The sequence below is a fragment of the Balaenoptera borealis genome (assembly GCF_965194805.1).
Source record: "Balaenoptera borealis genome assembly, chromosome: 18".
NCBI lineage: Eukaryota > Metazoa > Chordata > Mammalia > Artiodactyla > Balaenopteridae > Balaenoptera > Balaenoptera borealis.
In genome coordinates this window covers 55,261,304-55,274,862 of record NC_138877.1, presented here as the reverse complement: position 1 = coordinate 55,274,862, position 13,559 = coordinate 55,261,304, and positions in this window count along the sequence as shown.

The window sequence follows — 13,559 nt, the reverse complement described above, 5'->3', positions numbered from 1 at the left end:
CTGTGAAGGACTCACACCTAGAACCACATAAGTCAGCAGGGCCTGGACGGAATTTAATTTTAACAGGAAGGAGCTACAGGGATGAAAAGGAATCGATTATTTTGCTCTCCACACTCCAAGTCCCTGAAGCCACAAGTTAGACAGTCATGATGGAAATGGTAAGTATCTTAGTCAGTTCAGGCAGCTGTAACAAATTACCACAGACTGGGTAGCTTAAACAAGAAATATTTATTTCTCACAGTCTTAGAGGCTAGAAATCCAAGATCTGGCCACTGTGGTCAGGTTCTTGGGGAGGGCCCTCTTCCTGGTTTAAGGATGGCAGCCTTCTCTCTGTGTCCTCATATGGCAGAGAGTTAGCACGCTATCTGGCCTCTTCTTATAAGAGTATCTATATTTTATTTTGTCACTTTCAGTAATATGCAACTTCCAAGTAACTTTTTCATTTTATGTAATTGGTGTTATTTATAATGACCTCTTTTTATTATCTTAATATCTGAAAGATCTTGAGTAGTATACCCTCTATAATTGCTAGTAATGGCGATTTGTCACTTGCCTCCTTTTTCTTGATCAATAGATTATGAGGTTTATCAGTTTTGATTTTTTTCAAAAAAAACTTTTAGCGTTACTGATTTTTATCTTAAGGTTGTCAGATTTAACAAATAAAAATACAAGAACCCAATTAAATTTGAAATCAGAGTGATAATGAATATTTTGCATGCATAATTATGTTCCATATAATATTTGCGACATACTTAAAAATGTACTTTATCTGAAATCCAAATTTAACTGAGTGTTCTGAATTATATGGGGCAGCTCTATATTCTGTATTTTTGCCTGTTTTCTATTTTGTTGGTTTCTGCTCTTTATCTTTATAATACCCTTTCTTCTACTTAGGATATTTTTTTGTTTGCTGTTCTTTTACTACTCTCCTATGGTTGTAGGTTTACAGCATTGATTTCAGACATTTCTTCTTTTCTGATATTTACATTTAATGTAAAAATTGCCCTTTAAACATTTCTTTAGCAGTTTCACATATAGTTTGATATGCTAGACTTATAATATCATTTGACTCAAAATACTGTGTAATTCCCTTTTGTGTTATATGTAGATACATGTGCTGTTTAGAAATGAGCTATTTAATATCTATATATTTGGGGCTCTTCTATGTGTATTTTTTTATTTCTAGTTTATGTTCTGATCAGGGAACATAGTTTGAAAGAAACTCTTTTTTAATATCTATTGAGATTTGTTTTATGAATCAATATGTGGTCTATTTTTGGGACCACTCCATATGTGCTGGAAATAATGTTTAACCTGTAGTTGTTAAGTATAATGTCTCGTATATATCAATTAGGTTATGATGCCGGCATTGTCATTCATATCTTGCATATCTTTTTTTTTTGGTCTAGTCACCCTATATATTAATATGAGGTATAAAAGAATCTGGAAAAGAATAGATACATGTATATGTATAACTGAATCAATTTGCTGTACACCTGAAACTAACACAACATTATAAATCAACTATACTCCAATATAAAGTAAAATTTTTTAAAAAATATGAGGTATGTATTAAATATTGAATTCTATATAGATTTGGCAATTTTGTTAGAAGCTCCAATTTCTGTCTTATTTAGATACTGTATGGTTGTATTTAATTATTTTTCATATTGTATTCAGTTTTTATAATTGCTATCTGTAGAAAGGAAAGGTTCATACAACTTCATTGCTTTCTTGCCATTATGGGTATGATGTTAAATTAAATTGGTTTAATAAGTGTTAAGGTTTTGGATCAAAGGCAGTTGTTATAGTTAGTGCTTGATAAATGTTTCCTAGATTCAATATGTTTTAAAATGGGATTATTATATATGTATACATAAAGTCATATATTTTAATATAGATTAGATCTTGAAATGAGTACTCTGGGTGAAAAATGTGTTAATTTATTATAATGTTATGTTTAAGGCACTAGAACTATCAATTTTGACTGGTTCATTTATGACTTTTAGAACATATTCATGACGGCATTGTTCTATTTAAGGCTTCCCAATTGAATCCTAGCCTCCCAGCACATATTACTATGATTTTTCACTAGTGTTCACTTCTGGGGCTTTAGTACTGTAGAGGAAATTGAGGTGGTATTCTGATGAGAATTTTCTGCTTACTGACTGACATGAGCTACTACAGCCGCTATATTAATCTTCTTCCAATCTCTTCACCAGTATAGAAGAGAACCATATAATTTATTTATTTAGGTGATTTCTCTGATCTTCTTAGGTTATATAAATTATTCAAGGCACACTGTTGAGAAGATATAGGTTCTGTTGATAGTCAAGACCATACGATTCAATGCATGTATGTGTATATGCTTTATATACTCAGCAGCAAAGACAGAATTTTTTATTGGATTCAAAAAATAAATATATTTTGAATGTTTAATGGATAACTTAACATGTATCCTAGATAGCGTTTGGGCTTTCCGATTTTTTGGTGATAAATATAACTTTGTATCACACCCAGAATTCTGAGGATTATGAAAGTCAAGACTGTCTTCAATGATTTTTTTCTTAAATATTCACAGGAACTTAATTTCTCATGTTCCCCAGTAGTACTCTCATTGGTGAGTTATGTGACTATTTCTTCTTGACCTACTATTATAATCCTCACTTTCTTTAAAATCAAACAAGAAGCTTAGCTAATTCCTTGACCACTATATAGAGAACAGATATCTGCCATTTATCTTGCCAATACCTTGGTCTCTCTTGGCTTCTCAGGTTAGTTCCATTGTGAATCCTTGTTTAATTTCCTTCCTAGGGGTTCATATTTTATTCTTTCATTCTGTAGAGAAATTCAACTTCCTTTATTCCTTCCCCATATTTCATGACAAATCATTGATATTGTAATTAGCAACTTTTTCTTGATACCTATAGATAAATAACAATGTTTATATATGTCTCAGAAAAGCCATCATTTAAATAAAACTTTGAAGATAATATGCAGGAATTATTTTTAAAAGAGTGATATTTCTTTTCTTTTTCACATGACATGGTATATTAAAAATATCAATCTGAATAAGGTAATATTTATTTTATACAAGATTTTAATAACTATGTACTGTACTTGATGAGTATTTAAATAATTTATTTGTCATTATGTTAGTCAGCTCTGATTGCCATAACAAAATACCATAGATTAGATGGCCTAATCAATAGAAATTTATTTTTTCTCAGTTACAGAGGCTGTTAAGTCTGAGATCTGGGGTCAGCATGGTTGGGTTTTGGTTAGGGCTCTTTTCCTGGTTTGCAGAAGGCTAACTTTTCACTGTGACCTCCCATGGCACAGGGAGGGAGAGATGGCTCTTGTCCTCTTCTTATAAGAGGACACACTCCTATCAGATTAGGGTTCCCTCTTATTACCTCATTTAACCTTATGTAATTACCTCCTAAAAGTCCTACCTCTAGATACAGTCACATGGGTGGAGAGGTAGGACTTCACCATATGAATTTGAGGAGATACAATTCAGTTCATAGTAGTTACTATTGAGTAGTTACTACCTAAATAATAATATATTGGCCCTTACTGTGTGTTTACTCTATATGGAGTTTGCATTTATTGTTATTGTTTTTTCATTCTTTATTTTGAATATTTGAAATTTTTATAACTGTGTCATTTGGAAGTGACTTAATACCTTCTTATCAATTTATGTCAAAAAATTATATAACTAAAGTCTCATATCTAAATAACAAAAAATGATTTGAATTAATTGCTTTTAAATCTTTAATCTTAAACTGCTTGGATTTATACTTTATTTTAAATACATGTGCTAATATTTTTAGTTTATACATAAAATAATGAGGCCCCAAGCAGTCTTATTTTTAAACATGAATCAGTTTCTCTCCATCTATTTACTTCTTCTGAAGCATCTATTAGTATTAACCAAGGCTGTGAAAAGAGTGACTGAAAGAAAGAAGAATGTTAGGCAGTGCTAGGATTTAAGTCATTTGTGACTCAACAAAGAACATCTGCTAAACCAAATGTGCACATCAACTGCAAAGGGAGCTTTTTTCAGATATTCCCTAGATAAGGCCCATTCTCTCCAGATTTCAAAACAGCCAATGCCTACAAAGTCTGATTAATAAAAAAGGATTTGATATTTATATTTAGGACTGAATTACAATCATGAAGAGAAAGAATAGTGCTTCTGGATTTTTACAATCTTCAAACTATTTGGTTTTACTAAGGCAAGTACATATACCTTTTTGAAGGAAATATGGAAACATTCAAGTTAAGAAAAAAAATTAACACTCAGATAATCATTTTGTAGAGAGATTTCCTTATAAAAATTATTCAGATATCAGAGCATCACATGGAAGAAAAAGTCTGTTATTTTCTAGGAAAGAGAACTGGAAGCATTATTTAGTCAGTAGTCCTAACTTGTGGAGTTTTCTGTTTTCTGATGCTTTCAAGGTACACCAATTAGCTTTTTGTTGCAGAAGTCTATATTCATGTGCCAACATTCCATTTCCTTATCTTCTTTTGAAAGCAAGTTTAAGCATTTGCTCTACTAATTTCTCCAAACAGGGATTTACCTTGCAATCAATCTTTTAATTTACTGTATTTCAATCTTCCTTCTTTTTTAAACAGAAATAGCTGCTGGTTATTATGTAATTGCTTTTAAAATGCTGATAATATGAAGTCTCTATAGATTTTTTTTCATGACATGAAGGTTTTTGTATTTCACAAAAGTGTTTTATCAAATGTGCAAGAGGGAGCCTGCCACTCCTGGGAAAATGAATAAATAGCAATCTTAAAAATTAAAAATTTCTTATTTTTATTGAGGAAGGAAAAGAGATTCATGGATTCATTAGTCATTATAGTTGAAGATAAATGAAATGTTAGTTTTTATAAGTGGTGTAATAAATTGAGTGATGCTATTTTAGATTGGCATTATTTAAGTGTTGTTTGTGGAGGAAATAGAATATTAAATTTATGTTGCAAACAAACAGACAAGTAACATATGAGATAAATTCAAGCCATATAAAGTAATTGTGAGAATTACATGAGATTACAGTATTCATCTCAATACAGTATTGAGATGAACTTGAATTAAGTAGAACATTTAATTTGGGGGGCTGTGTGTGAATTGAAAGGTTATCCATCCAAGGATTAATCCTGTATGTAATAATCAACATTTAGTGATCTAACGAAAAGCATATTACTCAATACTTATATGACCCTCCGTTTCCTTATCTGCCTTACCAATTTTATCTACCATAATCATCCCAATGTGTAATATGTGAGAATCATAGAATCATATTTAACATCATTTTAAAATAAATGATGAACATCAAGATGAAGAGAAGATTTACTAAGAGAAGTATTAAAGCTCGTTAAATTGTCAGAACAGAAGTTTTCGACAACTATGTTACCATGGTGTCTGCTTAATGCATTCAACATTTTATAAAGAAAAAAAACTGAAGAGAATACACACACACAGCTTTCATCAGATGCATTGAGAGTTTCAGAATTCTTTAAAAACATGGAGAAATCCTGAACTCCTGCAGGAAAAAAGAAAAATATATAGAAAATATATTAAAAAGGAAAAAAAAAAAGGAGGGAAGATATATTGCTGCTCTAGTTGTTTCATCATCAAAAATCATTATAGGAGTCAAAATGAAGAAATAAGATGAGAAAATGTTTACGGAAAAAATTTTTTTCTAGGACCACGTATCCCAAAGATGAATTCAGGTATCATGCCAATACCTAAATTACTGGGACTTAGATTGTCACTGAAAATTGAATGTACCTGAGGGATGTGTTTGTCCTAAGTTACACTCAATAAATATGGGGTTTGATGTGATCTTCCAAAGAGAGAGGAATTCTTCACTTTACTGAATACACTTTATAGTATCCTGAATGTTAACATGAAGCAGAAAATTTTGACCCACTGAATCACAGGGAAAAATTTTCTATAATAGTAGCTATTATTCACTGATAACCTACTGTGTTGAAACATAGTAATATGCCTATGCATTCTTTATCTAAATAATGCCTTCTCAAGGTGCCATAGAAAGTTCTAGGTATTCTATGTTAATGTTATTTTCAGCCTTTGAGGTAACAGGTAGGAACCTGAAGGAACCTGAGCAGGCTTCTGTGTTTTACCCATTGGGACATAAACATATTATCATCTTCTCTGTGTGCAGTAAAGTAAAAGTTAGGAAGCAATGACATAATTCTTACAATGTCCTTATTAAATAGTTATTGTTATTATCCTCACCTTACATAAATTTAAGCTGAAAGAAGTTTAGTAATTCTATTTAAAGAAGTTAAGTAACATTCTCTAGATCCCATGGCTAGAGAATCTTGTGCACTCTAAATCTGTCTGATTCAATCTTGAGCTTTCAAGTACTTTACGAGTACACATGATAGAGTCTCTCCAAACACGTCTCTCTACTTCCAAGTCATCTGTATACTCTCCTTCCTCTTTTCTGCCCCTTCTTGGATGAAGGTCTTCATGCATTTGTTAATTCCATCCCCACTATTATACTTGCAAATCTTATTTTACAAATGAAATGCAGTAGAAAGAGTATAGCCCTTGGAGTCAATGAAACCTGGGTTGTAGCCCAAATTCTAAATGATAGCTACAGTAATACTTTTATGTGGGTTAAATTAGTTAACTCCAAACTCTCTAGGATTCTAGTTTAGCTTAATGAATGTAAATGTATATGGAGAATTCACCTAAATTAATGGAATGTGTAGAATCTCTCATTAAGCTGGTTTATGGTGGGTAATCCAGTTTCAGTAGACTAAGTCAGTGAAGGTGGGCCAGAGTAGAGTATCAGACAAAAGCCCCTGCTAATATCTTCAGCTGCTATCCATTGTCCCTGATGATCCCAGGCACTGGTTGACCATCTGCTCTTTAACCACTGCGATCTGAAAAAACTGATGTTTTGGTTCCATGACCAAATAATGACTTTCCCTCATGTATCTCCTCCCATCAATTAGCCCCGGTTAGTGTATACTTTATCTTATTCAGTAATATGAAAGAGCATATTTGCTAGTTATTATTGAACTTCTCCAGACAATCAGATGGGGGGAAATATACTCTGATGTCTGGGAAAGGTGTAGAGGTAAAAATATATATTATCTACAGGGAGCACAGAAGGGTTTCTAATGGATCAAAATTTCTCCAAATTATGGCAAACCAAAAGCAATGTCTTGTTGGATAAGAATGGTCTACACCTAGATGTGCAGCTGCTGGGACACAATTCCAGATAAAATTAAACAATACTCTTGAATCTTACATAGCTCATTGGTTTAGACAGAAGTCTTCTGATTTCAGATTTAAAAAAGCAGTAAACTCAGAAGGTTTTTGTTTTTTTGGTTAAAGGGTGATTCATAATAGCTTTCCTTCCAGATATCTATATGATAATAGAGTTTCCAAGTCTAGTTAATATTAACACCTTAGGAGTTTATCTCCTCACTATAAAGTGTATAGCAATTCCTCTTGTCACACAATGTTATTTTCTTCTTCTTCTCCTTCTTCTTTTTCTTCTTTTCTCCTCCTCCTCCTCCTTCTTTTTTGTCTTCTTCTTCTCCTCCTTCTCCTTCTTCTTTTTCTTCTCCTTCTCCTCCTTCTCCTTCTCCTTCTTCTTCTCCTTCTCCTCCTTCTCTTTCTTCTCCTTCTCCTCCTTCTCCTTCTTCTTCTTCTTCTTCTTCTTCTTCTTCTCCTTCTCCTTCTTCTCCTTCTCCTTCTCCTTCTTCTCCTTCCTCTTCTTCTTCTTCTCCTTCTTGTTTTTCTCCTCCTCCTTTACCACCACCACCACTATCACTATACTTGACACAAAAAGAGGAGGAAAACTATGTAATTTTGGTTTATTACTGATCTCTCAACAACACTGGACACAGTTCCTGCTATATATTTGGTATTCAGTAACAATTTGGTATGTTACAGGAAATTCTAGAGAGGATAAAGGACCTCAAGGGAAAAGATGTATCATTTAGGGTCCAATCATGAAATAAAAACCACATAATAATTTGAACACTGAAAGTTTAAATATGTATTATCTACTTTAAAACAGATTAAATATTAAGAAATAAAGAAACTCTTAAATATACAAGAGTAGTGGTCATTGAGAAAAAACAGTCTCCATGACTGAGGATGAGTACAAAGGAAGGAACAAATTTGGAAGACCTCTACCCCCAAGTCTGAAATTTGGATCTCATAAGAGAATAGGAGAACATCTTTTACTGGATGGCAAAGAAGTTATCTATAATGTTGTAGGCCAGGAGCTGGCAAGTAGTAAATAAGCACATAATGTCAAAAACACTTACTGAAAAGCTGGCTGAGGTGAGAGTTGGAACTCACTGGGAAACCGGCATAGGGGTGCTGTGGAAACTTGCTGGAAAGCCTCCTTCTGGAGCTCTTGGAAAACCGACTTGGAAGCTTCCTATGCAACAAGCTGCTAAAAGGTGGTTAGATTAAATAATAAACAAATATATAAAGTAAAATAAATTATGACAAAGCTCAAGAAGGTCCGGAAGTTACAAGTTGCATGAGCAAGTAACTCAGACATTTTCAATACCAATTGCTGTTGTATAGTCTCCTCTCCCACAATCCATGTCTATGGCTTCCTGGAGTGTTTCTTATGACTAATTGACTAAGGATTAAAAAGACCCTCGAGCCTGGTTTACATATATGTTTGCCTGACATTCTGGTACTGCCTAAATGTGGACAACTCCAGCACTGCATCCTCAGTCAGGGTCACCCTTTGTCCATACTTTTCATATGGACGCTGGCACAATGTTAATATTGTTGGTAGAGGGTACTGGAAGGACACTGGAGGGGAAAAAGGCTTTTCTTCTCTGCTCTCCATTTTGTCTCAATTGCCAGTCTCCTCAAGGGCAAAGCTTCCTCCAATGCTAGAATCCGCCATGGTACAGTTAGTTCTGTGCTAAGCTCCTGCTTGTGGATGTTTCTTCAGTTATGGGCTGAGGTACGGTGTGACTTCTTGCAGTCCCAGCTGTTGACAGAAGATAGATTCGCCAGCTCCTAGTTCCAAAAGCAGTTGATTTTCTGCAGTCCCCCCAACACCTTCTTTAATGGCTTCACAAAAGATTGCCACAAGTGAGGCTCCTCACCTGGCTCTCAGGTGACTGTTGTGCATTCTGAGGTGACAGTCCTCTCTGTGGATGGCTTCCCCCAACACCACAGAGAATATATTTTCAGAAGCATCTTAGTACCATTTTTCACCATACAGTGATCCATAAACGTGCCTTCCCGTCCCTCCGCCCCATGTCACCTTTGGGAAGGGGGGAAGAGAGGCTCATTAGGTAGCTGTTGCAGCTCTATGAGTAATAGATATGATAACATATATATACCCACATACACGTACACACAGGATTCCTAGTACATTATCTCACACAGCCTGAAATGTGTGTATTCAGTTCTCTTTCTTCATTTCACACTTATGACTTAAGCTATGCAGTCTGAGGAACTAGAGAATTGGGAGGCATGCCACTAAGAGTCCTTATTCTTTCTGCATTCCTCATCCAATTTGTTACCAGTCTGGGTCATTTCTTGCTCTCTTCGTATTTATAAACTTACGTGAATCATTTCTACTTCTTTGTTCAGGAGCTCATAATTTCTATCATGGTTAATTAATATTTTTCTCAATTTATTTTCTATCTTGATTTAATCCTCTTGAACCTATTTTTCATAGAGTTACTAGGGTGATTTTTATTAAAATTCAGATATGATCATGGTGTCCCTTTGAAGTAGTTCAATGTTAAAATACTTTGGGGATAATAAGCTCATTACTGAGAAATTAAGAACATTTCTATTCTAGGCTGTAACTACTTTTCAGTCACTTATCATTTCATCTCCTAAACCCTATGTGCTGTTCATACTTAAACAGTGCTATTCTCTAAATAGTGTTTAAATTTAATTGAGAGGTACAAACTACTGTGCATAAAATGGACAGGCTACAGGGGGGAGGAGTACAGTGAAATATAACCATTATTTTGTGGTGATTTTAAATGGAGGATAAGCTATAAAAATGTTGAGTAGCTATGTTGTACACCTGAAACTAACATGATGTTTTAAATCAACTATACTTCAATAAAAATTTTAAAAAAAGAAAGTTAAACTTTAGTAATTCTGAACTGCTTGCATAACTCATATTATTTTACTCTATCTATTCAGCACCTAGCATTGTGAGTGGTCAATGAATGATTGTTAGACAAACAGGTAAATGTATGAATACAGTGGGTTAGAGAAGCATGGATGAAGGAGCAAATAGACCAACAGTTTCTTTTCATTCAGTTGTGTGAAAAAACTCATACTTGATATTTGGAGATGACTAATTTCTTACAGTATTGTAGAGTAAAATGTGCATCAAAGATGTATTCAGTATGGAACATGATACTGATGTAAATATAATTTTATATAAATTTAGTGTAAAATATGCCTATGTAAAAATCCAAAAGCACTCATTAAGATAGTAGTACAATGGGAATGCTTTAAACACCTAAAAATATGAGAAAATAAACAGTTCAGTAGGAAAAAAATTAACCAACTAAGGACAAAGAGCCTGATAAAAGCCTAGGAGAGGTAGGACTATAGATTGCTATAGAAAGAAGTGGAAAGAAAATATGTAAAGACAGTTGATTTAATAATGTGGTGGAAAGCTAGATAACTAGCTGGAGAATGGACAGAAAGATGACCCTCTTGCAGAGAAATTAAAATAGGTGATTTCTTTTTTAAGAAGAGAAGGAAAACAAGAATAAAAATATAGTGGAGCCCCTTAAATTATAAGTCAATAAGAAGGCATTTTAGTTAAGATGAATATGACTAGAATCTCAAAGCCGAGAATTCTCATTCACAAATCTGGCATGGTCAGACTTCTACCGGTTGCTATAGATGGAATGTTTCAGTTCCCCCCAAATCCATGTTAATTCCTAAACCCAGTGTGATGGTATTAGAAGGTGGGGACTTTGGGAAGTGATAGGTCATGAGGGTAGAACTCTTAAGAGTGAAATTAGTGCCCTTATGAAAGAGATCACAGAGAGCTCCCTTGTCCCTTCCTCAGTGTGAAGATATAGTGAAAAGAGAGCAGTCTGTGAACCAGGAAGTGGGCTCCCACCAGACAGTAGATCTGCCAGTGCCTTGATCTTGGACTTCCAGGCTCTAGAACTGTGAGAAATAAATTTCTGTTATTTATAAGCCACCCAGTCTATAGAGTTTTATCATACCATCCTGAATAGACTAAACTAACATACCAGTTTAAGCTTCTGAGGTTATTTGCATTATTTGTTATGAGAAAAAAAAAATCAGTGAATGGATGCTATTTATACTGAGTTTGCAGTTTGATCCTAATCCCTTACCAGTGTCTTTTGAGATAATGTAGAACGTCAAGAAGTTTGAAAAACATATTTTGCCTATTATAGAATCATGCTAACTGACCTTCCTAGTAGTTCCTTCATCTCCTCTTCCATCCTGCTAACATTGAGTCTTCACAAGTAGGAGAGGAAACTACTTTTGATGGATAAGATTCCATTTTCTTGAAAGCTTTTCAGAGCAAAGAGAGAAAAGAATTTTTAGAAAGGGAGAAAGTCATCTAGCAATACTCACAGGGGTTTTAGGAGTCCCAATAACAAAAAGTTTTCTCCCCTTAGCCCCTTTGTTTAAAAGCTTCAATTAACGTTACCATGCAGAAATTTTCTGTCTTGATTCCTATCTGGCTTTCTCCCTGCAAGTAGAGCAAGTGAGGAGAGACAAAGAGGATGGGATCTCTGAGATATCATTAAAGGTTAGTCACTTGTTTTTTCATTCACTCAAAGTTTGGTACCCAGACCACCTACATAAATACCACCTGTGGTGCTTTTTAGACGTGCAGTCTGCAGGCAACACTCAGACTTAACTAAAACAGGTTCTAAAATATGCCTTAAAATACTCTGAGACAATTATTATGTAAAACAAACACTCTGACCACTGCTATAATGTCTGTTCTACAAGTGTATTTGGAAACTTAACTCCAAACTAAGGTGGAATACAGAAAAACAGAATAGCGTAGGGTATAAAATAGAGCACAATAGTATGATTATTTTGTTCAGTGAAATGTTAGCAGAAGTGACATGTGTCATTTGCACTGGAATTTTTCAAAGCCTGAAAATAAATTATCATATTCTTTTTCTTCTGCCAAGGCGATCTTGAAAGCGAATATTAAGATGAAGCTATATCAGCTGGGATCCCAGAATAACCATAATGAGCTAAACATGCTGCCAACATGATATACTCCTAGTCTGAGTGAGAAATAAACTTTTGCAGTGCTAAGCCATGAGATTTTAAGATTGTTACTACAGAATACCCTGGGACGGACTACTATGGCCAATTACTCTATTGCACTAACATAGGATTGAGATATGTTATCAATACCAACAACCCATCTTTTCTTCTTGCTCATGTTTATTTATCTTCAGGGGGGGATCCTAGTGCTTTCCATGTGTTGCCCTTTGAGCATTTTTCTTCCATGTGGGCTTCTTTCCCTGTTTTATTAGTGTGTTTTTATTTTCATCTTGTCTTTTCTTGCTTATATCAAAAATTTTCTACAAATGACTGGGTATGCAAATGGCAAAAGGCTCTGCAATGTGGATGTTGTTAGACTTTTTTACTATTTTTATTGTTGCATTGAATATTTAAAATTGGCTTTTGGAATGGGGCAAGTGTTATCTGTCTAAGTTCAGTTTGCTATTTGAATCACAGTCTGTAGTGGGGATTTTTGAAGAATGTTTATCTTCTATGTCTTACATGTTCAACTGGCATTCTTTGAAGTTGAATACGTTTTTCATAGACTGTTGTTTTTGATTATCTGTTGATATATTTTTGAATGATTAGAGATATGTTTTATCTGGTGAACATCTACAGATTGCTTTTGCTTCCCCACATTTTCTAACTGTTTAATATTAATTCCTCCTTTTAAACCGTAAGCTGTAGGACATTGATGTACACAAACTTTTTCCTAAATTTGAATATTTACTAATATACATCTGTAGCTGTGCAAGTCTCTGTAAGGATCTTTGATCCTCATGCGTGGTCTTCTTACATGGAAGCATGTAGTTTATTTTAAATATTCTAAAGGTATTTGTGGTTTTCTGTCTCCTGAGAATGAACAAAATATAATAACCTTCAGAGTATACTGAGTTTATTAACTTTCTTGTAATATGTGCACCTACTCATTTATATAGACCCACTGCTTTCCACTTCTGTCTCCCACCATATCATGTCATAGGTAGTAATAATCTTTAGTGAATGTATAGTAGGAAACAGCTATGGACTAAAGTTGGAGGTAAAGTGATTCTAGCTATTTTGGAAAGAAACTCAGGACTAAAAGCATGAAGGTAGAGTGATAGCAAGGTAGCAACCTCTCCTGACCCTTCTCAGAAGATATTCAATTCATAAATATGGTCCATTGTGTGTGAATTCTGATTATAATCACCTTAGAGATAAGGGAAAGCAATCACATAATGGAAAATTTCCTACACAATATTATTAATATAAT